General features: G+C 44.4%; 12 non-coding genes across 12 annotated transcripts; all 12 read left to right on the forward strand.

Annotated features, from left to right (window-relative positions):
• Nucleotides 1–707: 707 nt before the first annotated feature.
• On the forward strand, nt 708–898 carry LOC141229638 (U2 spliceosomal RNA). The gene has a single exon (XR_012296293.1). It is a non-coding gene; the product is annotated as a U2 spliceosomal RNA (small nuclear RNA).
• A 1,115-nt stretch (nt 899–2,013) lies between these two features.
• LOC141229640 (U2 spliceosomal RNA) lies at nt 2,014–2,204 on the forward strand. The gene has a single exon (XR_012296295.1). It is a non-coding gene; the product is annotated as a U2 spliceosomal RNA (small nuclear RNA).
• A 1,118-nt stretch (nt 2,205–3,322) lies between these two features.
• LOC141229534 (U2 spliceosomal RNA) lies at nt 3,323–3,513 on the forward strand. Its single transcript, XR_012296193.1, has one exon. It is a non-coding gene; the product is annotated as a U2 spliceosomal RNA (small nuclear RNA).
• Nucleotides 3,514–4,625: 1,112 nt separating this feature from the next.
• On the forward strand, nt 4,626–4,816 carry LOC141229536 (U2 spliceosomal RNA). The gene has a single exon (XR_012296195.1). It is a non-coding gene; the product is annotated as a U2 spliceosomal RNA (small nuclear RNA).
• Nucleotides 4,817–5,931: 1,115 nt separating this feature from the next.
• LOC141229537 (U2 spliceosomal RNA) lies at nt 5,932–6,122 on the forward strand. Its single transcript, XR_012296196.1, has one exon. It is a non-coding gene; the product is annotated as a U2 spliceosomal RNA (small nuclear RNA).
• Nucleotides 6,123–12,311: 6,189 nt separating this feature from the next.
• On the forward strand, nt 12,312–12,510 carry LOC141229686 (U2 spliceosomal RNA). The gene has a single exon (XR_012296334.1). It is a non-coding gene; the product is annotated as a U2 spliceosomal RNA (small nuclear RNA).
• A 1,118-nt stretch (nt 12,511–13,628) lies between these two features.
• On the forward strand, nt 13,629–13,819 carry LOC141229538 (U2 spliceosomal RNA). Its single transcript, XR_012296197.1, has one exon. It is a non-coding gene; the product is annotated as a U2 spliceosomal RNA (small nuclear RNA).
• A 1,118-nt stretch (nt 13,820–14,937) lies between these two features.
• LOC141229539 (U2 spliceosomal RNA) lies at nt 14,938–15,128 on the forward strand. Its single transcript, XR_012296198.1, has one exon. It is a non-coding gene; the product is annotated as a U2 spliceosomal RNA (small nuclear RNA).
• A 1,112-nt stretch (nt 15,129–16,240) lies between these two features.
• LOC141229540 (U2 spliceosomal RNA) lies at nt 16,241–16,431 on the forward strand. Its single transcript, XR_012296199.1, has one exon. It is a non-coding gene; the product is annotated as a U2 spliceosomal RNA (small nuclear RNA).
• Nucleotides 16,432–17,549: 1,118 nt separating this feature from the next.
• Nucleotides 17,550–17,740, forward strand: LOC141229541 (U2 spliceosomal RNA). Its single transcript, XR_012296200.1, has one exon. It is a non-coding gene; the product is annotated as a U2 spliceosomal RNA (small nuclear RNA).
• A 1,115-nt stretch (nt 17,741–18,855) lies between these two features.
• On the forward strand, nt 18,856–19,046 carry LOC141229542 (U2 spliceosomal RNA). Its single transcript, XR_012296201.1, has one exon. It is a non-coding gene; the product is annotated as a U2 spliceosomal RNA (small nuclear RNA).
• A 1,115-nt stretch (nt 19,047–20,161) lies between these two features.
• LOC141229543 (U2 spliceosomal RNA) lies at nt 20,162–20,352 on the forward strand. The gene has a single exon (XR_012296202.1). It is a non-coding gene; the product is annotated as a U2 spliceosomal RNA (small nuclear RNA).
• Nucleotides 20,353–22,210: the final 1,858 nt, after the last annotated feature.

The following is a 22,210-nucleotide window of genomic DNA, read 5'->3' on the forward strand; positions in this document are numbered from 1 at the left end:
CTGAGCTAACAGGTATGTGCGCTGGTTACTCTGCTGCGCTTAAAATTTCTTTTTTGGTTTGCTACAATGCCTTTTCTGAAACGTTGTCTCCCTCTGCTGGAACACTGACTTCTTTCATTTAATGCCTGCAGACTATAAAAGAGAACCCAACCCAAAAAGTTTGGTTGATTAGTCTGTGGCATTCTGTTAAACTGTTGCTTATGGCGGTCTCTGTGAGCTTCTCAGCGACATTCAGCCAGCCAGGTATCCTGCCTGCAGTAGATGGAATGTGGCAATGGAACGCTGGCTGCGCGTGTCATAATAGGCTCTGAGCCTTTATATACCTGTGCACAGCAGCAGCCACCTTAAGTCTGCTGCTGGACAGCCAGCAGCAGCAGCAGCAGGAGAGGTATGTAATTAGCAGCCCTCCTGCTAAGGGTAGACAGCTGCTCGTTCCACCCCACCCCCCGCCTTAATTGGTTCTCCTCCCGTCCAACGGTGTTGAGGCGGGTGGGAACAGCAGGGGGTGAAGGTGCTGTGTTTAAAGAGGTGGAGTTATGCAGATCTAAAACGTGTGGATTGCAGCAGCAGCAAGCCGAAAAGTGCAGGCATGTAAGGGATCTAGAGGTTGACAACATGTCTTCTTAACGGGAGTCCAGGAGCTCATCTCCACAAATGGACTTTTCAGGATCCTTGGGTGGCTCCGTAGTTTGAAACCAATTCTGGTTATCGCTTCTCGGCCTTTTGGCTAAGATTAAGTGTAGTATCTGTTCTTATCAGTTTAATATCTGATACGTCCCCTATCTGGGGACCATATATTAAATGGATTTTTAGAACAGGGAGATGGAAAAAGAGCTTGCTCTGTCCACTCCACGCATTGACCTGGTATTGCAGTATCTCCAGGACCGGTGCACCCCTTCTTTAATGCAGTTTCTAAAATCAGAAAGAATTGAATTCAATGTTTTTTGTTCATTTTGCTTGTTTGTCGGATTTTGGGATGGACTCTTTGGCTTTGCTTTTCTTCTCCTCATTGGATTTTTCATGTTCAAAGTTGCAGAAGCCAGATTACAAGCTCATTTTGGTTCAACTTCAGCAACTGTGCATTGCATTGCTATGTAATGTAATGCAATGCTATCTTTCTAGCTCTCCCTTTTTACTTCCTTTTGGATAAACAGACATATTAGGCAAGCATTTTGGAGCTTTCACCTAAATAACTACAGGTGGTGAGATAAGCTGCACAATATAATTGACCTTTCAGTATATTGTTGCACACACACCATCTATTTAGCAAATGCCCTTGTTATCAACAGCAGCCTTTTAAACTCACCTGAGCTAACAGGTATGTGCGCTGGTTACTCTGCTGCGCTTAAAATTTCTTTTTTGGTTTGCTACAATGCCTTTTCTGAAACGTTGTCTCCCTCTGCTGGAACACTGACTTCTTTCATTTAATGCCTGCAGACTATAAAAGAGAACCCAACCCAAAAAGTTTGGTTGATTAGTCTGTGGCATTCTGTTAAACTGTTGCTTATGGCGGTCTCTGTGAGCTTCTCAGCGACATTCAGCCAGCCAGGTATCCTGCCTGCAGTAGATGGAATGTGGCAATGGAACGCTGGCTGCGCGTGTCATAATAGGCTCTGAGCCTTTATATACCTGTGCACAGCAGCAGCCACCTTAAGTCTGCTGCTGGACAGCCAGCAGCAGCAGCAGCAGGAGAGGTATGTAATTAGCAGCCCTCCTGCTAAGGGTAGACAGCTGCTCGTTCCACCCCACCCCCCGCCTTAATTGGTTCTCCTCCCGTCCAACGGTGTTGAGGCGGGTGGGAACAGCAGGGGGTGAAGGTGCTGTGTTTAAAGAGGTGGAGTTATGCAGATCTAAAACGCGTGGATTGCAGCAGCAGCAAGCCGAAAAGTGCAGGCATGTAAGGGATCTAGAGGTTGACAACATGTCTTCTTAACGGGAGTCCAGGAGCTCATCTCCACAAATGGACTTTTCAGGATCCTTGGGTGGCTCCGTAGTTTGAAACCAATTCTGGTTATCGCTTCTCGGCCTTTTGGCTAAGATTAAGTGTAGTATCTGTTCTTATCAGTTTAATATCTGATACGTCCCCTATCTGGGGACCATATATTAAATGGATTTTTAGAACAGGGAGATGGAAAAAGAGCTTGCTCTGTCCACTCCACGCATTGACCTGGTATTGCAGTATCTCCAGGACCGGTGCACCCCTTCTTTAATGCAGTTTCTAAAATCAGAAAGAATTGAATTCAATGTTTTTTGTTCATTTTGCTTGTTTGTCGGATTTTGGGATGGACTCTTTGGCTTTGCTTTTCTTCTCCTCATTGGATTTTTCATGTTCAAAGTTGCAGAAGCCAGATTACAAGCTCATTTTGGTTCAACTTCAGCAACTGTGCATTGCATTGCCATGTAATGTAATGCAATGCTATCTTTCTAGCTCTCCCTTTTTACTTCCTTTTGGATAAACAGACATATTAGGCAAGCATTTTGGAGCTTTCACCTAAATAACTACAGGTGGTGAGATAAGCTGCACAATATAATTGACCTTTCAGTATATTGTTGCACACACACCATCTATTTAGCAAATGCCCTTGTTATCAACAGCAGCCTTTTAAACTCACCTGAGCTAACAGGTATGTGCGCTGGTTACTCTGCTGCGCTTAAAATTTCTTTTTTGGTTTGCTACAATGCCTTTTCTGAAACGTTGTCTCCCTCTGCTGGAACACTGACTTCTTTCATTTAATGCCTGCAGACTATAAAAGAGAACCCAACCCAAAAAGTTTGGTTGATTAGTCTGTGGCATTCTGTTAAACTGTTGCTTATGGCGGTCTCTGTGAGCTTCTCAGCGACATTCAGCCAGCCAGGTATCCTGCCTGCAGTAGATGGAATGTGGCAATGGAACGCTGGCTGCGCGTGTCATAATAGGCTCTGAGCCTTTATATACCTGTGCACAGCAGCAGCCACCTTCAGTCTGCTGCTGGACAGCCAGCAGCAGCAGCAGCAGCAGGAGAGGTATGTAATCAGCAGCCCTCCTGCTAAGGGTAGACAGCTGCTCGTTCCACCCCACCCCCCGCCTTAATTGGTTCTCCTCCCTTCCAACGGTGTTGAGGCGGGTGGGAGCAGCAGGGGGTGAAGGTGCTGTGTTTAAAGAGGTGGAGTTATGCAGATCTAAAACGCGTGGATTGCAGCAGCAGCAAGCCGAAAAGTGCAGGCATGTAAGGGATCTAGAGGTTGACAACATGTCTTCTTAACGGGAGTCCAGGAGCTCATCTCCACAAATGGACTTTTCAGGATCCTTGGGTGGCTCCGTAGTTTGAAACCAATTCTGGTTATCGCTTCTCGGCCTTTTGGCTAAGATCAAGTGTAGTATCTGTTCTTATCAGTTTAATATCTGATACGTCCCCTATCTGGGGACCATATATTAAATGGATTTTTAGAACAGGGAGATGGAAAAAGAGCTTGCTCTGTCCACTCCACGCATTGACCTGGTATTGCAGTATCTCCAGGACCGGTGCACCCCTTCTTTAATGCAGTTTCTAAAATCAGAAAGAATTGAATTCAATGTTTTTTGTTCATTTTGCTTGTTTGTCGGATTTTGGGATGGACTCTTTGGCTTTGCTTTTCTTCTCCTCATTGGATTTTTCATGTTCAAAGTTGCAGAAGCCAGATTACAAGCTCATTTTGGTTCAACTTCAGCAACTGTGCATTGCATTGCCATGTAATGTAATGCAATGCTATCTTTCTAGCTCTCCCTTTTTACTTCCTTTTGGATAAACAGACATATTAGGCAAGCATTTTGGAGCTTTCACCTAAATAACTACAGGTGGTGAGATAAGCTGCACAATATAATTGACCTTTCAGTATATTGTTGCACACACACCATCTATTTAGCAAATGCCCTTGTTATCAACAGCAGCCTTTTAAACTCACCTGAGATAACAGGTATGTGCGCTGGTTACTCTGCTGCGCTTAAAATTTCTTTTTTGGTTTGCTACAATGCCTTTTCTGAAACGTTGTCTCCCTCTGCTGGAACACTGACTTCTTTCATTTAATGCCTGCAGACTATAAAAGAGAACCCAACCCAAAAAGTTTGGTTGATTAGTCTGTGGCATTCTGTTAAACTGTTGCTTATGGCGGTCTCTGTGAGCTTCTCAGCGACATTCAGCCAGCCAGGTATCCTGCCTGCAGTAGATGGAATGTGGCAATGGAACGCTGGCTGCGCGTGTCATAATAGGCTCTGAGCCTTTATATACCTGTGCACAGCAGCAGCCACCTTCAGTCTGCTGCTGGACAGCCAGCAGCAGCAGCAGGAGAGGTATGTAATCAGCAGCCCTCCTGCTAAGGGTAGACAGCTGCTCGTTCCACCCCACCCCCCGCCTTAATTGGTTCTCCTCCCTTCCAACGGTGTTGAGGCGGGTGGGAACAGCAGGGGGTGAAGGTGCTGTGTTTAAAGAGGTGGAGTTATGCAGATCTAAAACGCGTGGATTGCAGCAGCAGCAAGCCGAAAAGTGCAGGCATGTAAGGGATCTAGAGGTTGACAGCATGTCTTCTTAACGGGAGTCCAGGAGCTCATCTCCACAAATGGACTTTTCAGGATCCTTGGGTGGCTCCGTAGTTTGAAACCAATTCTGGTTATCGCTTCTCGGCCTTTTGGCTAAGATCAAGTGTAGTATCTGTTCTTATCAGTTTAATATCTGATACGTCCCCTATCTGGGGACCATATATTAAATGGATTTTTAGAACAGGGAGATGGAAAAAGAGCTTGCTCTGTCCACTCCACGCATTGACCTGGTATTGCAGTATCTCCAGGACCGGTGCACCCCTTCTTCAATGCAGTTTCTAAAATCAGAAAGAATTGAATTCAATGTTTTTTGTTCATTTTGCTTGTTTGTCGGATTTTGGGATGGACTCTTTGGCTTTGCTTTTCTTCTCCTCATTGGATTTTTCATGTTCAAAGTTGCAGAAGCCAGATTACAAGCTCATTTTGGTTCAACTTCAGCATCTGTGCATTGCATTGCCATGTAATGTAATGCAATGCTATCTTTCTAGCTCTCCCTTTTTACTTCCTTTTGGATAAACAGACATATTAGGCAAGCATTTTGGAGCTTTCACCTAAATAACTACAGGTGGTGAGATAAGCTGCACAATATAATTGACCTTTCAGTATATTGTTGCACACACACCATCTATTTAGCAAATGCCCTTGTTATCAACAGCAGCCTTTTAAACTCACCTGAGCTAACAGGTATGTGCGCTGGTAACTCTGCTGCGCTTAAAATTTCTTTTTTGGTTTGCTACAATGCCTTTTCTGAAACGTTGTCTCCCTCTGCTGGAACACTGACTTCTTTCATTTAATGCCTGCAGACTATAAAAGAGAACCCAACCCAAAAAGTTTGGTTGATTAGTCTGTGGCATTCTGTTAAACTGTTGCTTATGGCGGTCTCTGTGAGCTTCTCAGCGACATTCAGCCAGCCAGGTATCCTGCCTGCAGTAGATGGAATGTGGCAATGGAACGCTGGCTGCGCGTGTCATAATAGGCTCTGAGCCTTTATATACCTGTGCACAGCAGCAGCCACCTTCAGTCTGCTGGTGGACAGCCAGCAGCAGCAGCAGCAGGAGAGGTATGTAATCAGCAGCCCTCCTGCTAAGGGTAGACAGCTGCTCGTTCCACCCCACCCCCCGCCTTAATTGGTTCTCCTCCCTTCCAACGGTGTTGAGGCGGGTGGGAACAGTAGGGGGTGAAGGTGCTGTGTTTAAAGAGGTGGAGTTATGCAGATCTAAAACGCGTGGATTGCAGCAGCAGCAAGCCGAAAAGTGCAGGCATGTAAGGGATCTAGAGGTTGACAACATGTCTTCTTAACGGGAGTCCAGGAGCTCATCTCCACAAATGGACTTTTCAGGATCCTTGGGTGGCTCCGTAGTTTGAAACCAATTCTGGTTATCGCTTCTCGGCCTTTTGGCTAAGATCAAGTGTAGTATCTGTTCTTATCAGTTTAATATCTGATACGTCCCCTATCTGGGGACCATATATTAAATGGATTTTTAGAACAGGGAGATGGAAAAAGAGCTTGCTCTGTCCACTCCACGCATTGACCTGGTATTGCAGTATCTCCAGGACCGGTGCACCCCTTCTTTAATGCAGTTTCTAAAATCAGAAAGAATTGAATTCAATGTTTTTTGTTCATTTTGCTTGTTTGTCGGATTTTGGGATGGACTCTTTGGCTTTGCTTTTCTTCTCCTCATTGGATTTTTCATGTTCAAAGTTGCAGAAGCCAGATTACAAGCTCATTTTGGTTCAACTTCAGCATCTGTGCATTGCATTGCCATGTAATGTAATGCAATGCTATCTTTCTAGCTCTCCCTTTTTACTTCCTTTTGGATAAACAGACATATTAGGCAAGCATTTTGGAGCTTTCACCTAAATAACTACAGGTGGTGAGATAAGCTGCACAATATAATTGACCTTTCAGTATATTGTTGCACACACACCATCTATTTAGCAAATGCCCTTGTTATCAACAGCAGCCTTTTAAACTCACCTGAGCTAACAGGTATGTGCGCTGGTTACTCTGCTGCGCTTAAAATTTCTTTTTTGGTTTGCTACAATGCCTTTTCTGAAACGTTGTCTCCCTCTGCTGGAACACTGACTTCTTTCATTTAATGCCTGCAGACTATAAAAGAGAACCCAACCCAAAAAGTTTGGTTGATTAGTCTGTGGCATTCTGTTAAACTGTTGCTTATGGCGGTCTCTGTGAGCTTCTCAGCGACATTCAGCCAGCCAGGTATCCTGCCTGCAGTAGATGGAATGTGGCAATGGAACGCTGGCTGAGCGTGTCATAATAGGCTCTGAGCCTTTATATACCTGTGCACAGCAGCAGCCACCTTCAGTCTGCTGCTGGACAGCCAGCAGCAGCAGCAGGAGAGGTATGTAATCAGCAGCCCTCCTGCTAAGGGTAGACAGCTGCTCGTTCCACCCCACCCCCCGCCTTAATTGGTTCTCCTCCCTTCAAACGGTGTTGAGGCGGGTGGGAACAGCAGGGGGTGAAGGTGCTGTGTTTAAAGAGGTGGAGTTATGCAGATCTAAAACGCGTGGATTGCAGCAGCAGCAAGCCGAAAAGTGCAGGCATGTAAGGGATCTAGAGGTTGACAACATGTCTTCTTAACGGGAGTCCAGGAGCTCATCTCCACAAATGGACTTTTCAGGATCCTTGGGTGGCTCCGTAGTTTGAAACCAATTCTGGTTATCGCTTCTCGGCCTTTTGGCTCAGATCTGTAATGGGTCTAGTCATTTGGCTGTCTGTGCGTTAACTCTTGGCCCTGTGGCATCGCCATTTTATGGCTTAAGCCACTTGCTGCTATAAGGAGTTGGCCAGTAGACACGACTAGCGATAATGGGACGCATTCGATACGCTGGGCCCGGTGAGGCTCGAGTGAAGTTTGGAATCCAGATTGATGTGGAAGAAGGCAAAGAAGGAATCTTTACCCTCAGCTTCGTGGTGAAGGAGATTTTGTTTGGACTCCTTGAAGTGAAGAAGGAAGAAATCTTGTGCCTCCAGCAATTCAAAAGCAAGTATAATCTTGTATTTACTTCTATGGCTGTTTGCAACAATTTCTATGATTGTTTGAAAAAGAATCTGGACAATCAATATTTGGATGGGCTGACTTTTGTCATCTTGTATTGCTCCAAAGAGGTACCTCTGACTGTTTTCATGTACAACCCACATGTGGACTTGGCTTTGATTTATGCCTTTCTAAATAGGCACTGCTATATTACCAAGGTGGCAGTAAAAGTCATGAATGAGGAGGAACTATGGACCGGTAAATATCGTTTCATGGTCAAGTTCCGGGAAAGTCCTGATGAACCAGGGGGTATACATTATCCTCCATCAAATTTTTCCATTGGGAGTGAGCGGGGTTACCTGTTCTTCCCCAATGCGCCCAGGTTTTGTCGTCATTGTAGGAGGTATGGCCATACTCAGGAAGCATGCGACATCAGACAGATTATTTGCAGGAAGTGCAATGAGGTGGGTCATTCTTCCAATAATTGCAAAAATGAAATAGTCTGTAACCTCTGCGGAGAGAAGGGGCATGCCTTCAGAGACTGTATATTCCATCCTGGTTCATATGCGGGGGCAGCGGGAAGGGGAAGGAGAAGAAATGAATCTCCTGCACCCACAGCTACAACTCCGACTGCTCCAACTCCGACTGCTCCGATATCTACTCTGGCTTTCCTGGATGAGGAGGAGGCTCGGGTTGCTTTTCCAGAACTGGTTCGTGTGAATGTAAGAGGAAATATGGAGCTGGCACCTGAGCCACCGGTGCAGAGGGCCGCGTCTGTGGCTTCAGATGTCAGTGAGTCTGAGACGATAACTGATGATCGTATAGGCATGGAAGTGGCCCCGGTGGAGGATCTGGAGGCTGAAATTCCAGACATGATGGTTACATTGCAGGGGGAAGAGGAGTCTGATCTGACCAGAACACCGCATGTGGCCTGGAGCGATGTCGTTTCTGACCTTGAGGAGGAGGGAGGTCAGGGGGACTTTGACCCCCAGCGGCGGGATTATAGTTCAGATGAAGATGGAGGCGCTTCAGTGAAGAAAAAGAAGAAAACTGAACCATCCTTTTCCCCTTTAAGTGACTGCAGTGTGAGTCCAGCCCGGGTGTACCCTACTGCATCCGATCCCCAAGATGTGTCTTTTTTGGGGGAAGGCACAAACTACGATATCTGCACGTCCAGCGTCCTACCCCCAGAAGGGTTAGGATGATGTACAGGTGGGCATGTTGTCGTGACCTGCCACATCAAATTAATAGATGGGTGCCCAAGTTGCTCTCAGCATCTTGTCGCTAAATGTTCGGCTGATTAAATCTGAGTCGAGAAGAGTGGCAATTTTGGACTACTTGAGCAACTTGGATGCGGACGTATACTGTGTCCAGGAGTGTGGGATCTCCGATCCCTTAAGTGAAAATGCATGGCCTTTAGGTCAAAGTGTGTGGTCTGGTTCTGTATGTAATAAAAATTGTGGGGTAGGTGTTTTGGTGAAGGGTTATAGTGTTAAGATAGAAAGTTACATGGTGGTGGAGGCGGGGAGGTGTGTAATATGTAAGTTAAATTGTAGGGGGTGGAGGGTTAGGGTGGTAAATATGTATGCACCAATAGATAAAGGGGAGAGGCTGGAAATTTTTGAGAAATTATGCTTTTTTTTATCTGGCAAAATGCCAATAATTTTTGTTGGAGATTTCAATTGTGTGACGGAGGGGGATAAGATGGATGTTACAGGTAAAAGACTCAAGAGTCTTGTGGCGGATTTTTCCTTACAGGATGCTGCGGAAGTTTTTTTAGGTAATCCACCTCCTGCGACCTATAAGGCCGACAGGGGAGGCATAGAGTCTAGAATAGACCGTATCTTCTTTTCTTCACAAAATGTTATTTGTAGGAATTTCCAGCAGGAAGATGTTCCCTTCTCTGACCATGTGTGTTTGAGGGCACGTCTAGAAGGTAAGATTTCCTTTGTATATGGTGGTGGCGTGTGGAAACTTAATGTGCGTTTGCTGGAAGATAATAGGATCATGCGTGATTTTAGGCGAATGTATGTTAGGTGGAGGGATAAAAAAAGTGATTTCAGGAATGTGCTTGAGTGGTGGGACTGGATGAAGAGTGAGATTGGTTTTTTCTTTAGAAAAAGGGGCAGGAGGAAAGCAGCAATGAATAGAGCAAAATTTAATGATTTAAGCTCTAGACTGGAGTGGCTGAGGAAGTTAAGGATGATTGGAGTGGATGTGGATGTTTTGATGTGTCAAGTGAAAGAAGAGATTAAGAAATATATTGAGGGTAAAGGGAAAGAAATTATTTACCGTTCTAAGATTGAACATTTGGAGAAAAATGAGAAATGCACAAGGTTTTTTTTCAAAAAAGTTTTTGGGAAGAAAGTAGATATGGATGAGGTGGTGAATGGTGATGGGGTGTGTGTGAGTGGGAAGGATGTGATGCAGGAGGTGGTGTTGTTTTATAAGGAGTTGTATGGGGAAAAATGGGTTGATGATAGGATGTTGACTGATGCTTTGGGGTGTTTAGAAGGTTGTTTGGGTGAGGATGAACGTGAAATATTGGATGATGTAATTGTGTTGGATGAAGTTAAAAAAGTGGTGATGTCTGCGAGTAAGAATAAAACACCTGGGAAGGATGGACTGCCCGTGGAGTTATATGTTAAGGAATGGGACACGATGGGAAATGACTTATTGGAGGTGTGCCAGTATATGTTCACGGAGAATATGTTGAGTGAATCTATGAGAGATGGGGTGGTGGTTTTGGTTCATAAGAAAGGTGATAAAAAGGATTTGGGGAATTGGAGGCCAATCACCCTTTTGAATGCAGACTATAAGGTGTTTAGTAAATTGTTGGCTAGCCGGATGCGGGAAGTGATTGGCGGTGTGGTGGATGAAGATCAAGTGTGTGCAGTGCCTGGGAGAAGTATGACTGAAAATTTGGTGTTGTTGCGTGATGTGATTGGGGATTGTATGAGTCGTAAGCAGAAATGTTTGTTGTTTTCGGTTGATTTTGAAAAAGCTTTTGACCGTGTGTCACATAGCTTTATGTTTAAGGTTTTGTCTAAGATGGGTTATTCCAGGAATTTTGTAAACTGTGTTAGGAGTTTGTATTGTAATGTTTCAAGTGAATTTTTGGTGAATGGGTGGTTAAGTGAGAAAGTGAGAATTAAATCAGGAGTGCGTCAGGGGTGCCCTATGTCCCCTTTTTTGTTTATTAGTGTGATTGAAGTGTTGATGTGTATGGTTAGGAAGGATAAGGTTATGAGAGGTGTGATGATTCCTGGGAGTAATGGAAAGGATGTGAGAATTCTAGGTTACATGGATGATGTAGTGATTGTGAGTGGGAATATGGCTGCGATGAGTAGGGCAAGGTTGATATTAAGTTTGTTTTGTAGTGTCTCAGCTTTTAAGGTCAATTGGACTAAGAGTTCCTTTAAATGTTTTGGTGAGAGGAATGTACGGATGGATGGTGTGAGGTGTGAGGATGGTGCAATAAAGGTGCTTGGGATTAAGTTTAATGATGATTTGAAAGGAAATGAGAGTTGGGAAGATTGTGGGGTGAGAGTGGTGCGCAAGTTGAATTTTTGGCGAATGAGAGAATTAACTCTGACTGGGAAAGTTCTGATTATTAAGGCGGTTATTTTGCCTATTTTGTTGTTTGTTGCGAATGTATATCCTGCTGCTTTTAAGAAAATTAGGAAAACTGAGAAATTCATCTTTAATTTTCTTTGGGGAAGTCGCATGGAGAAATTGAAACGGGAATATGTCTATAAGTTATGTGTAAATGGTGGTTTGGATTTTCCAAATATTGATTTCTTTTTAGGGATTAGTTACGTGAAAATGGTGGTGGTGGTTCTAGGGAAAAGTAATAAGTGTGCTTATATGATGAAGTATTCGGCTGGATGGATGCTTTATGGCTTAAAGTGGGTCAAAAGGGATGCTAGAGTGCCTGTTGCTTTTAAGTGTCCTGTATGGTATGGTTGTGTTGAGAAATTTGTAAGGAAGTATGATTTGTTGTCCGTTAACATGAGTGATTTTAGGCAAAAGAAGAAAGTCATTAGGATGGTGCGTGAGCGTGAGGTGGTATGTAATATCAATGGGTTGAGAGGGGAGGAAGTAACCGAGATGTGGAGAAAATTAAGTATAGATGGTGTGACTAACAGACAGAGAGATATCGCTTGGATGATATTGCATGACATTTTGCCTGTTAGAGATGTGCAAAAGAAGAGGGATTTAGTTAAATCTGAGGTATGCCCGAGGGATGGATGTGGTTTGAGAGAGCATGTTAGACATATGGTATGGGATTGTGATTTTGCATATGATGTATGGAAGGGTATAGGGGGACTTTGCAAGGAATTGGTGGGTGTAAATTATGTTAATTGGAAACTTGCTATGTTTGGGATGGGTGCATGTAGTAGAATTAAGGATAGGATTTTATGGTTGTTGGTGGTGTGTGTAATTGAAAGTTTGTGGGATGCGAGGAATTTGTTAGTTTTTAAAAGGAAGAAAATGTCAGTTAATGAATGTTTGAGATTGATTCTGTCACGTATGTATGTAATATACCTCTGGGATCAGGAACGTGGAAGTATTATAGATGCTGAAGGGATCTGGAAGTTTAAAAAGTGGAGGTTTTTGGTAAAGTTTAATTCGTAGTGTATAATGTACCTGATGATAAGGTTTGGTTTTATTTTTGATTATATACCAAGTGTGATGAAAGGCTAAGTGTCAATGAAAGGCTTTTCTAAGTCGATTTGATTGAGCTTATGCTCCGGCCTATCTGATTTGGTTAAAAAAAAGAAAAAAAAAAAAAAAAAAAAAAAATCTGTTCTTATCAGTTTAATATCTGATACGTCCCCTATCTGGGGACCATATATTAAATGGATTTTTAGAACAGGGAGATGGAAAAAGAGCTTGCTCTGTCCACTCCACGCATTGACCTGGTATTGCAGTATCTCCAGGACCGGTGCACCCCTTCTTTAATGCAGTTTCTAAAATCAGAAAGAATTGAATTCAATGTTTTTTGTTCATTTTGCTTGTTTGTCGGATTTTGGGATGGACTCTTTGGCTTTGCTTTTCTTCTCCTCATTGGATTTTTCATGTTCAAAGTTGCAGAAGCCAGATTACAAGCTCATTTTGGTTCAACTTCAGCATCTGTGCATTGCATTGCCATGTAATGTAATGCAATGCTATCTTTCTAGCTCTCCCTTTTTACTTCCTTTTGGATAAACAGACATATTAGGCAAGCATTTTGGAGCTTTCACCTAAATAACTACAGGTGGTGAGATAAGCTGCACAATATAATTGACCTTTCAGTATATTGTTGCACACACACCATCTATTTAGCAAATGCCCTTGTTATCAACAGCAGCCTTTTAAACTCACCTGAGCTAACAGGTATGTGCGCTGGTTACTCTGCTGCGCTTAAAATTTCTTTTTTGGTTTGCTACAATGCCTTTTCTGAAACGTTGTCTCCCTCTGCTGGAACACTGACTTCTTTCATTTAATGCCTGCAGACTATAAAAGAGAACCCAACCCAAAAAGTTTGGTTGATTAGTCTGTGGCATTCTGTTAAACTGTTGCTTATGGCGGTCTCTGTGAGCTTCTCAGCGACATTCAGCCAGCCAGGTATCCTGCCTGCAGTAGATGGAATGTGGCAATGGAACGCTGGCTGCGCGTGTCATAATAGGCTCTGAGCCTTTATATACCTGTGCACAGCAGCAGCCACCTTCAGTCTGCTGCTGGACAGCCAGCAGCAGCAGCAGCAGCAGGAGAGGTATGTAATCAGCAGCCCTCCTGCTAAGGGTAGACAGCTGCTCGTTCCACCCCACCCCCCGCCTTAATTGGTTCTCCTCCCTTCCAACGGTGTTGAGGCGGGTGGGAACAGCAGGGGGTGAAGGTGCTGTGTTTAAAGAGGTGGAGTTATGCAGATCTAAAACGCGTGGATTGCAGCAGCAGCAAGCCGAAAAGTGCAGGCATGTAAGGGATCTAGAGGTTGACAACATGTCTTCTTAACGGGAGTCCAGGAGCTCATCTCCACAAATGGACTTTTCAGGATCCTTGGGTGGCTCCGTAGTTTGAAACCAATTCTGGTTATCGCTTCTCGGCCTTTTGGCTAAGATCAAGTGTAGTATCTGTTCTTATCAGTTTAATATCTGATACGTCCCCTATCTGGGGACCATATATTAAATGGATTTTTAGAACAGGGAGATGGAAAAAGAGCTTGCTCTGTCCACTCCACGCATTGACCTGGTATTGCAGTATCTCCAGGACCGGTGCACCCCTTCTTTAATGCAGTTTCTAAAATCAGAAAGAATTGAATTCAATGTTTTTTGTTCATTTTGCTTGTTTGTCGGATTTTGGGATGGACTCTTTGGCTTTGCTTTTCTTCTCCTCATTGGATTTTTCATGTTCAAAGTTGCAGAAGCCAGATTACAAGCTCATTTTGGTTCAACTTCAGCATCTGTGCATTGCATTGCCATGTAATGTAATGCAATGCTATCTTTCTAGCTCTCCCTTTTTACTTCCTTTTGGATAAACAGACATATTAGGCAAGCATTTTGGAGCTTTCACCTAAATAACTACAGGTGGTGAGATAAGCTGCACAATATAATTGACCTTTCAGTATATTGTTGCACACACACCATCTATTTAGCAAATGCCCTTGTTATCAACAGCAGCCTTTTAAACTCACCTGAGCTAACAGGTATGTGCGCTGGTTACTCTGCTGCGCTTAAAATTTCTTTTTTGGTTTGCTACAATGCCTTTTCTGAAACGTTGTCTCCCTCTGCTGGAACACTGACTTCTTTCATTTAATGCCTGCAGACTATAAAAGAGAACCCAACCCAAAAAGTTTGGTTGATTAGTCTGTGGCATTCTGTTAAACTGTTGCTTATGGCGGTCTCTGTGAGCTTCTCAGCGACATTCAGCCAGCCAGGTATCCTGCCTGCAGTAGATGGAATGTGGCAATGGAACGCTGGCTGCGCGTGTCATAATAGGCTCTGAGCCTTTATATACCTGTGCACAGCAGCAGCCACCTTCAGTCTGCTGCTGGACAGCCAGCAGCAGCAGCAGCAGCAGGAGAGGTATGTAATCAGCAGCCCTCCTGCTAAGGGTAGACAGCTGCTCGTTCCACCCCACCCCCCGCCTTAATTGGTTCTCCTCCCTTCCAACGGTGTTGAGGCGGGTGGGAACAGCAGGGGGTGAAGGTGCTGTGTTTAAAGAGGTGGAGTTATGCAGATCTAAAACGCGTGGATTGCAGCAGCAGCAAGCCGAAAAGTGCAGGCATGTAAGGGATCTAGAGGTTGACAACATGTCTTCTTAACGGGAGTCCAGGAGCTCATCTCCACAAATGGACTTTTCAGGATCCTTGGGTGGCTCCGTAGTTTGAAACCAATTCTGGTTATCGCTTCTCGGCCTTTTGGCTAAGATCAAGTGTAGTATCTGTTCTTATCAGTTTAATATCTGATACGTCCCCTATCTGGGGACCATATATTAAATGGATTTTTAGAACAGGGAGATGGAAAAAGAGCTTGCTCTGTCCACTCCACGCATTGACCTGGTATTGCAGTATCTCCAGGACCGGTGCACCCCTTCTTTAATGCAGTTTCTAAAATCAGAAAGAATTGAATTCAATGTTTTTTGTTCATTTTGCTTGTTTGTCAGATTTTGGGATGGACTCTTTGGCTTTGCTTTTCTTCTCCTCATTGGATTTTTCATGTTCAAAGTTGCAGAAGCCAGATTACAAGCTCATTTTGGTTCAACTTCAGCAACTGTGCATTGCATTGCCATGTAATGTAATGCAATGCTATCTTTCTAGCTCTCCCTTTTTACTTCCTTTTGGATAAACAGACATATTAGGCAAGCATTTTGGAGCTTTCACCTAAATAACTACAGGTGGTGAGATAAGCTGCACAATATAATTGAACTTTCAGTATATTGTTGCACACACACCATCTATTTAGCAAATGCCCTTGTTATCAACAGCAGCCTTTTAAACTCACCTGAGCTAACAGATATGTGCGCTGGTTACTCTGCTGCGCTTAAAATTTCTTTTTTGGTTTGCTACAATGCCTTTTCTGAAACGTTGTCTCCCTCTGCTGGAACACTGACTTCTTTCATTTAATGCCTGCAGACTATAAAAGAGAACCCAACCCAAAAAGTTTGGTTGATTAGTCTGTGGCATTCTGTTAAACTGTTGCTTATGGCGGTCTCTGTGAGCTTCTCAGCGACATTCAGCCAGCCAGGTATCCTGCCTGCAGTAGATGGAATGTGGCAATGGAACGCTGGCTGCGCGTGTCATAATAGGCTCTGAGCCTTTATTTACCTGTGCACAGCAGCAGCCACCTTCAGTCTGCTGCTGGACAGCCAGCAGCAGCAGCAGGAGAGGTATGTAATCAGCAGCCCTCCTGCTAAGGGTAGACAGCTGCTCGTTCCACCCCACCCCCCGCCTTAATTGGTTCTCCTCCCTTCCAACGGTGTTGAGGCGGGTGGGAACAGCAGGGGGTGAAGGTGCTGTGTTTAAAGAGGTGGAGTTATGCAGATCTAAAACGCGTGGATTGCAGCAGCAGCAAGCCGAAAAGTGCAGGCATGTAAGGGATCTAGAGGTTGACAACATGTCTTCTTAACGGGAGTCCAGGAGCTCATCTCCACAAATGGACTTTTCAGGATCCTTGGGTGGCTCCGTAGTTTGAAACCAATTCTGGTTATCGCTTCTCGGCCTTTTGGCTAAGATCAAGTGTAGTATCTGTTCTTATCAGTTTAATATCTGATACGTCCCCTATCTGGGGACCATATATTAAATGGATTTTTAGAACAGGGAGATGGAAAAAGAGCTTGCTCTGTCCACTCCACGCATTGACCTGGTATTGCAGTATCTCCAGGACCGGTGCACCCCTTCTTTAATGCAGTTTCTAAAATCAGAAAGAATTGAATTCAATGTTTTTTGTTCATTTTGCTTGTTTGTCGGATTTTGGGATGGACTCTTTGGCTTTGCTTTTCTTCTCCTCATTGGATTTTTCATGTTCAAAGTTGCAGAAGCCAGATTACAAGCTCATTTTGGTTCAACTTCAGCATCTGTGCATTGCATTGCCATGTAATGTAATGCAATGCTATCTTTCTAGCTCTCCCTTTTTACTTCCTTTTGGATAAACAGACATATTAGGCAAGCATTTTGGAGCTTTCACCTAAATAACTACAGGTGGTGAGATAAGCTGCACAATATAATTGACCTTTCAGTATATTGTTGCACACACACCATCTATTTAGCAAATGCCCTTGTTATCAACAGCAGCCTTTTAAACTCACCTGAGCTAACAGGTATGTGCGCTGGTTACTCTGCTGCGCTTAAAATTTCTTTTTTGGTTTGCTACAATGCCTTTTCTGAAACGTTGTCTCCCTCTGCTGGAACACTGACTTCTTTCATTTAATGCCTGCAGACTATAAAAGAGAACCCAACCCAAAAAGTTTGGTTGATTAGTCTGTGGCATTCTGTTAAACTGTTGCTTATGGCGGTCTCTGTGAGCTTCTCAGCGACATTCAGCCAGCCAGGTATCCTGCCTGCAGTAGATGGAATGTGGCAATGGAACGCTGGCTGCGCGTGTCATAATAGGCTCTGAGCCTTTATATACCTGTGCACAGCAGCAGCCACCTTCAGTCTGCTGCTGGACAGCCAGCAGCAGCAGCAGCAGCAGGAGAGGTATGTAATCAGCAGCCCTCCTGCTAAGGGTAGACAGCTGCTCGTTCCACCCCACCCCCCGCCTTAATTGGTTCTCCTCCCTTCCAACGGTGTTGAGGCGGGTGGGAACAGCAGGGGGTGAAGGTGCTGTGTTTAAAGAGGTGGAGTTATGCAGATCTAAAACGCGTGGATTGCAGCAGCAGCAAGCCGAAAAGTGCAGGCATGTAAGGGATCTAGAGGTTGACAACATGTCTTCTTAACGGGAGTCCAGGAGCTCATCTCCACAAATGGACTTTTCAGGATCCTTGGGTGGCTCCGTAGTTTGAAACCAATTCTGGTTATCGCTTCTCGGCCTTTTGGCTAAGATCAAGTGTAGTATCTGTTCTTATCAGTTTAATATCTGATACGTCCCCTATCTGGGGACCATATATTAAATGGATTTTTAGAACAGGGAGATGGAAAAAGAGCTTGCTCTGTCCACTCCACGCATTGACCTGGTATTGCAGTATCTCCAGGACCGGTGCACCCCTTCTTTAATGCAGTTTCTAAAATCAGAAAGAATTGAATTCAATGTTTTTTGTTCATTTTGCTTGTTTGTCGGATTTTGGGATGGACTCTTTGGCTTTGCTTTTCTTCTCCTCATTGGATTTTTCATGTTCAAAGTTGCAGAAGCCAGATTACAAGCTCATTTTGGTTCAACTTCAGCAACTGTGCATTGCATTGCCATGTAATGTAATGCAATGCTATCTTTCTAGCTCTCCCTTTTTACTTCCTTTTGGATAAACAGACATATTAGGCAAGCATTTTGGAGCTTTCACCTAAATAACTACAGGTGGTGAGATAAGCTGCACAATATAATTGACCTTTCAGTATATTGTTGCACACACACCATCTATTTAGCAAATGCCCTTGTTATCAACAGCAGCCTTTTAAACTCACCTGAGCTAACAGGTATGTGCGCTGGTTACTCTGCTGCGCTTAAAATTTCTTTTTTGGTTTGCTACAATGCCTTTTCTGAAACGTTGTCTCCCTCTGCTGGAACACTGACTTCTTTCATTTAATGCCTGCAGACTATAAAAGAGAACCCAACCCAAAAAGTTTGGTTGATTAGTCTGTGGCATTCTGTTAAACTGTTGCTTATGGCGGTCTCTGTGAGCTTCTCAGCGACATTCAGCCAGCCAGGTATCCTGCCTGCAGTAGATGGAATGTGGCAATGGAACGCTGGCTGCGCGTGTCATAATAGGCTCTGAGCCTTTATATACCTGTGCACAGCAGCAGCCACCTTCAGTCTGCTGCTGGACAGCCAGCAGCAGCAGCAGCAGGAGAGGTATGTAATCAGCAGCCCTCCTGCTAAGGGAAGACAGCTGCTCGTTCCACCCCACCCCCCGCCTTAATTGGTTCTCCTCCCTTCCAACGGTGTTGAGGCGGGTGGGAACAGCAGGGGGTGAAGGTGCTGTGTTTAAAGAGGTAGAGTTATGCAGATCTAAAACGCGTGGATTGCAGCAGCAGCAAGCCGAAAAGTGCAGGCATGTAAGGGATCTAGAGGTTGACAACATGTCTTCTTAACGGGAGTCCAGGAGCTCATCTCCACAAATGGACTTTTCAGGATCCTTGGGTGGCTCCGTAGTTTGAAACCAATTCTGGTTATCGCTTCTCGGCCTTTTGGCTAAGATCAAGTGTAGTATCTGTTCTTATCAGTTTAATATCTGATACGTCCCCTATCTGGGGACCATATATTAAATGGATTTTTAGAACAGGGAGATGGAAAAAGAGCTTGCTCTGTCCACTCCACGCATTGACCTGGTATTGCAGTATCTCCAGGACCGGTGCACCCCTTCTTTAATGCAGTTTCTAAAATCAGAAAGAATTGAATTCAATGTTTTTTGTTCATTTTGCTTGCTTGTCGTATTTTGGGATGGACTCTTTCGCTTTGCTTTTCTTCTCCTCATTGGATTTTTCATGTTCAAAGTTGCAGAAGCCAGATTACAAGCTCATTTTGGTTCAACTTCAGCAACTGTGCATTGCATTGCCATGTAATGTAATGCAATGCTATCTTTCTAGCTCTCCCTTTTTACTTCCTTTTGGATAAACAGACATATTAGGCAAGCATTTTGGAGCTTTCACCTAAATAACTACAGGTGGTGAGATAAGCTGCACAATATAATTGACCTTTCAGTATATTGTTGCACACACACCATCTATTTAGCAAATGCCCTTGTTATCAACAGCAGCCTTTTAAACTCACCTGAGCTAACAGGTATGTGCGCTGGTTACTCTGCTGCGCTTAAAATTTCTTTTTTGGTTTGCTACAATGCCTTTTCTGAAACGTTGTCTCCCTCTGCTGGAACACTGACTTCTTTCATTTAATGCCTGCAGACTATAAAAGAGAACCCAACCCAAAAAGTTTGGTTGATTAGTCTGTGGCATTCTGTTAAACTGTTGCTTATGGCGGTCTCTGTGAGCTTCTCAGCGACATTCAGCCAGCCAGGTATCCTGCCTGCAGTAGATGGAATGTGGCAATGGAACGCTGGCTGCGCGTGTCATAATAGGCTCTGAGCCTTTATATACCTGTGCACAGCAGCAGCCACCTTCAGTCTGCTGCTGGACAGCCAGCAGCAGCAGCAGCAGGAGAGGTATGTAATCAGCAGCCCTCCTGCTAAGGGTAGACAGCTGCTCGTTCCACCCCACCCCCCGCCTTAATTGGTTCTCCTCCCTTCCAACGGTGTTGAGGCGGGTGGGAACAGCAGGGGGTGAAGGTGCTGTGTTTAAAGAGGTAGAGTTATGCAGATCTAAAACGCGTGGATTGCAGCAGCAGCAAGCCGAAAAGTGCAGGCATGTAAGGGATCTAGAGGTTGACAACATGTCTTCTTAACGGGAGTCCAGGAGCTCATCTCCACAAATGGACTTTTCAGGATCCTTGGGTGGCTCCGTAGTTTGAAACCAATTCTGGTTATCGCTTCTCGGCCTTTTGGCTAAGATCAAGTGTAGTATCTGTTCTTATCAGTTTAATATCTGATACGTCCCCTATCTGGGGACCATATATTAAATGGATTTTTAGAACAGGGAGATGGAAAAAGAGCTTGCTCTGTCCACTCCACGCATTGACCTGGTATTGCAGTATCTCCAGGACCGGTGCACCCCTTCTTTAATGCAGTTTCTAAAATCAGAAAGAATTGAATTCAATGTTTTTTGTTCATTTTGCTTGTTTGTCGGATTTTGGGATGGACTCTTTGGCTTTGCTTTTCTTCTCCTCATTGGATTTTTCATGTTCAAAGTTGCAGAAGCCAGATTACAAGCTCATTTTGGTTCAACTTCAGCAACTGTGCATTGCATTGCCATGTAATGTAATGCAATGCTATCTTTCTAGCTCTCCCTTTTTACTTCCTTTTGGATAAACAGACATATTAGGCAAACATTTTGGAGCTTTCACCTAAATAACTACAGGTGGTGAGATAAGCTGCACAATATAATTGACCTTTCAGTATATTGTTGCACACACACCATCTATTTAAAAAATGCCCTTGTTATCAACAGCAGCCTTTTAAACTCACCTGAGCTAACAGGTATGTGCGCTGGTTACTCTGCTGCGCTTAAAATTTCTTTTTTGGTTTGCTACAATGCCTTTTCTGAAACGTTGTCTCCCTCTGCTGGAACACTGACTTCTTTCATTTAATGCCTGCAGACTATAAAAGAGAACCCAACCCAAAAAGTTTGGTTGATTAGTCTGTGGCATTCTGTTAAACTGTTGCTTATGGCGGTCTCTGTGAGCTTCTCAGCGACATTCAGCCAGCCAGGTATCCTGCCTGCAGTAGATGGAATGTGGCAATGGAACGCTGGCTGCGCGTGTCATAATAGGCTCTGAGCCTTTATATACCTGTGCACAGCAGCAGCCACCTTCAGTCTGCTGCTGGACAGCCAGCAGCAGCAGCAGCAGGAGAGGTATGTAATCAGCAGCCCTCCTGCTAAGGGTAGACAGCTGCTTGTTCCACCCCACCCCCCGCCTTAATTGGTTCTCCTCCCTTCCAACGGTGTTGAGGCGGGTGGGAACAGCAGGGGGTGAAGGTGCTGTGTTTAAAGAGGTGGAGTTATGCAGATCTAAAACGCGTGGATTGCAGCAGCAGCAAGCCGAAAAGTGCAGGCATGTAAGGGATCTAGAGGTTGACAACATGTCTTCTTAACGGGAGTCCAGGAGCTCATCTCCACAAATGGACTTTTCAGGATCCTTGGGTGGCTCCGTAGTTTGAAACCAATTCTGGTTATCGCTTCTCGGCCTTTTGGCTACGATCAAGTGCTTTATTGCAGGAGATTGTGGTTGAAGGGCACTCGGGTACCCCTCTCCTTGGCCTGGCAGGATCGTCCACTTTGGTGGACTTAACCTGCTTGCTGCTATTAGGGAGAGGGCTTAGTCCCAGGGTAACGAGTTGCGATCCCCCAGCTTCCAGGTGTTTTTCGCTGCAAGAACACTGGGAGCGCAGATTGCAAGCGGCTGCAATTTGCAACCTTGTTGCGTTTTTCCATGGAGGTTGACCCTAACCTCGTGCCTCTTTATGCGAGGCTAAAAAACTCTATCCGAATTCACTTCACGGCGGGTGGCTCGGATATGAGGAAATTAGGGTATGTAGTCCAGGACGTGCTCAGGAACCTTCTTGGCGTACAAAGGAATGAAATTCTCTCCATCCAGGATTATCCCAGAAGAGGTGACTATGACATCACATTCACCGGAGAAGGTATTTTTAGAGATGTACTAGAAAAGTTAAAAAAAGTTGAAAATAGTCCTGTTTTGAAAGGGATACAAATTGTTGAGCACGTCCTGGATGAGGTAAGACTGGTTATTGTAAAAGTATTTTCGCCCTTTGTTTCTGCTCCAGAAGTAATGTCATTTCTAGCAATTTATTTTAAAAGTGTTAAATGTATTGGGAAGATATTAAACGAATATAACATATGGACATCTAAGTGGAAATTCCTTGTGAAGTGTACAAGAGATCCAAATACACCAGGTGG

Source organism: Phyllobates terribilis, unplaced genomic scaffold (assembly GCF_046119375.1).
Source record: "Phyllobates terribilis strain yellow unplaced genomic scaffold, ASM4611937v1 Scaffold_487__1_contigs__length_1357975, whole genome shotgun sequence".
Lineage (NCBI taxonomy): Eukaryota > Metazoa > Chordata > Amphibia > Anura > Dendrobatidae > Phyllobates > Phyllobates terribilis.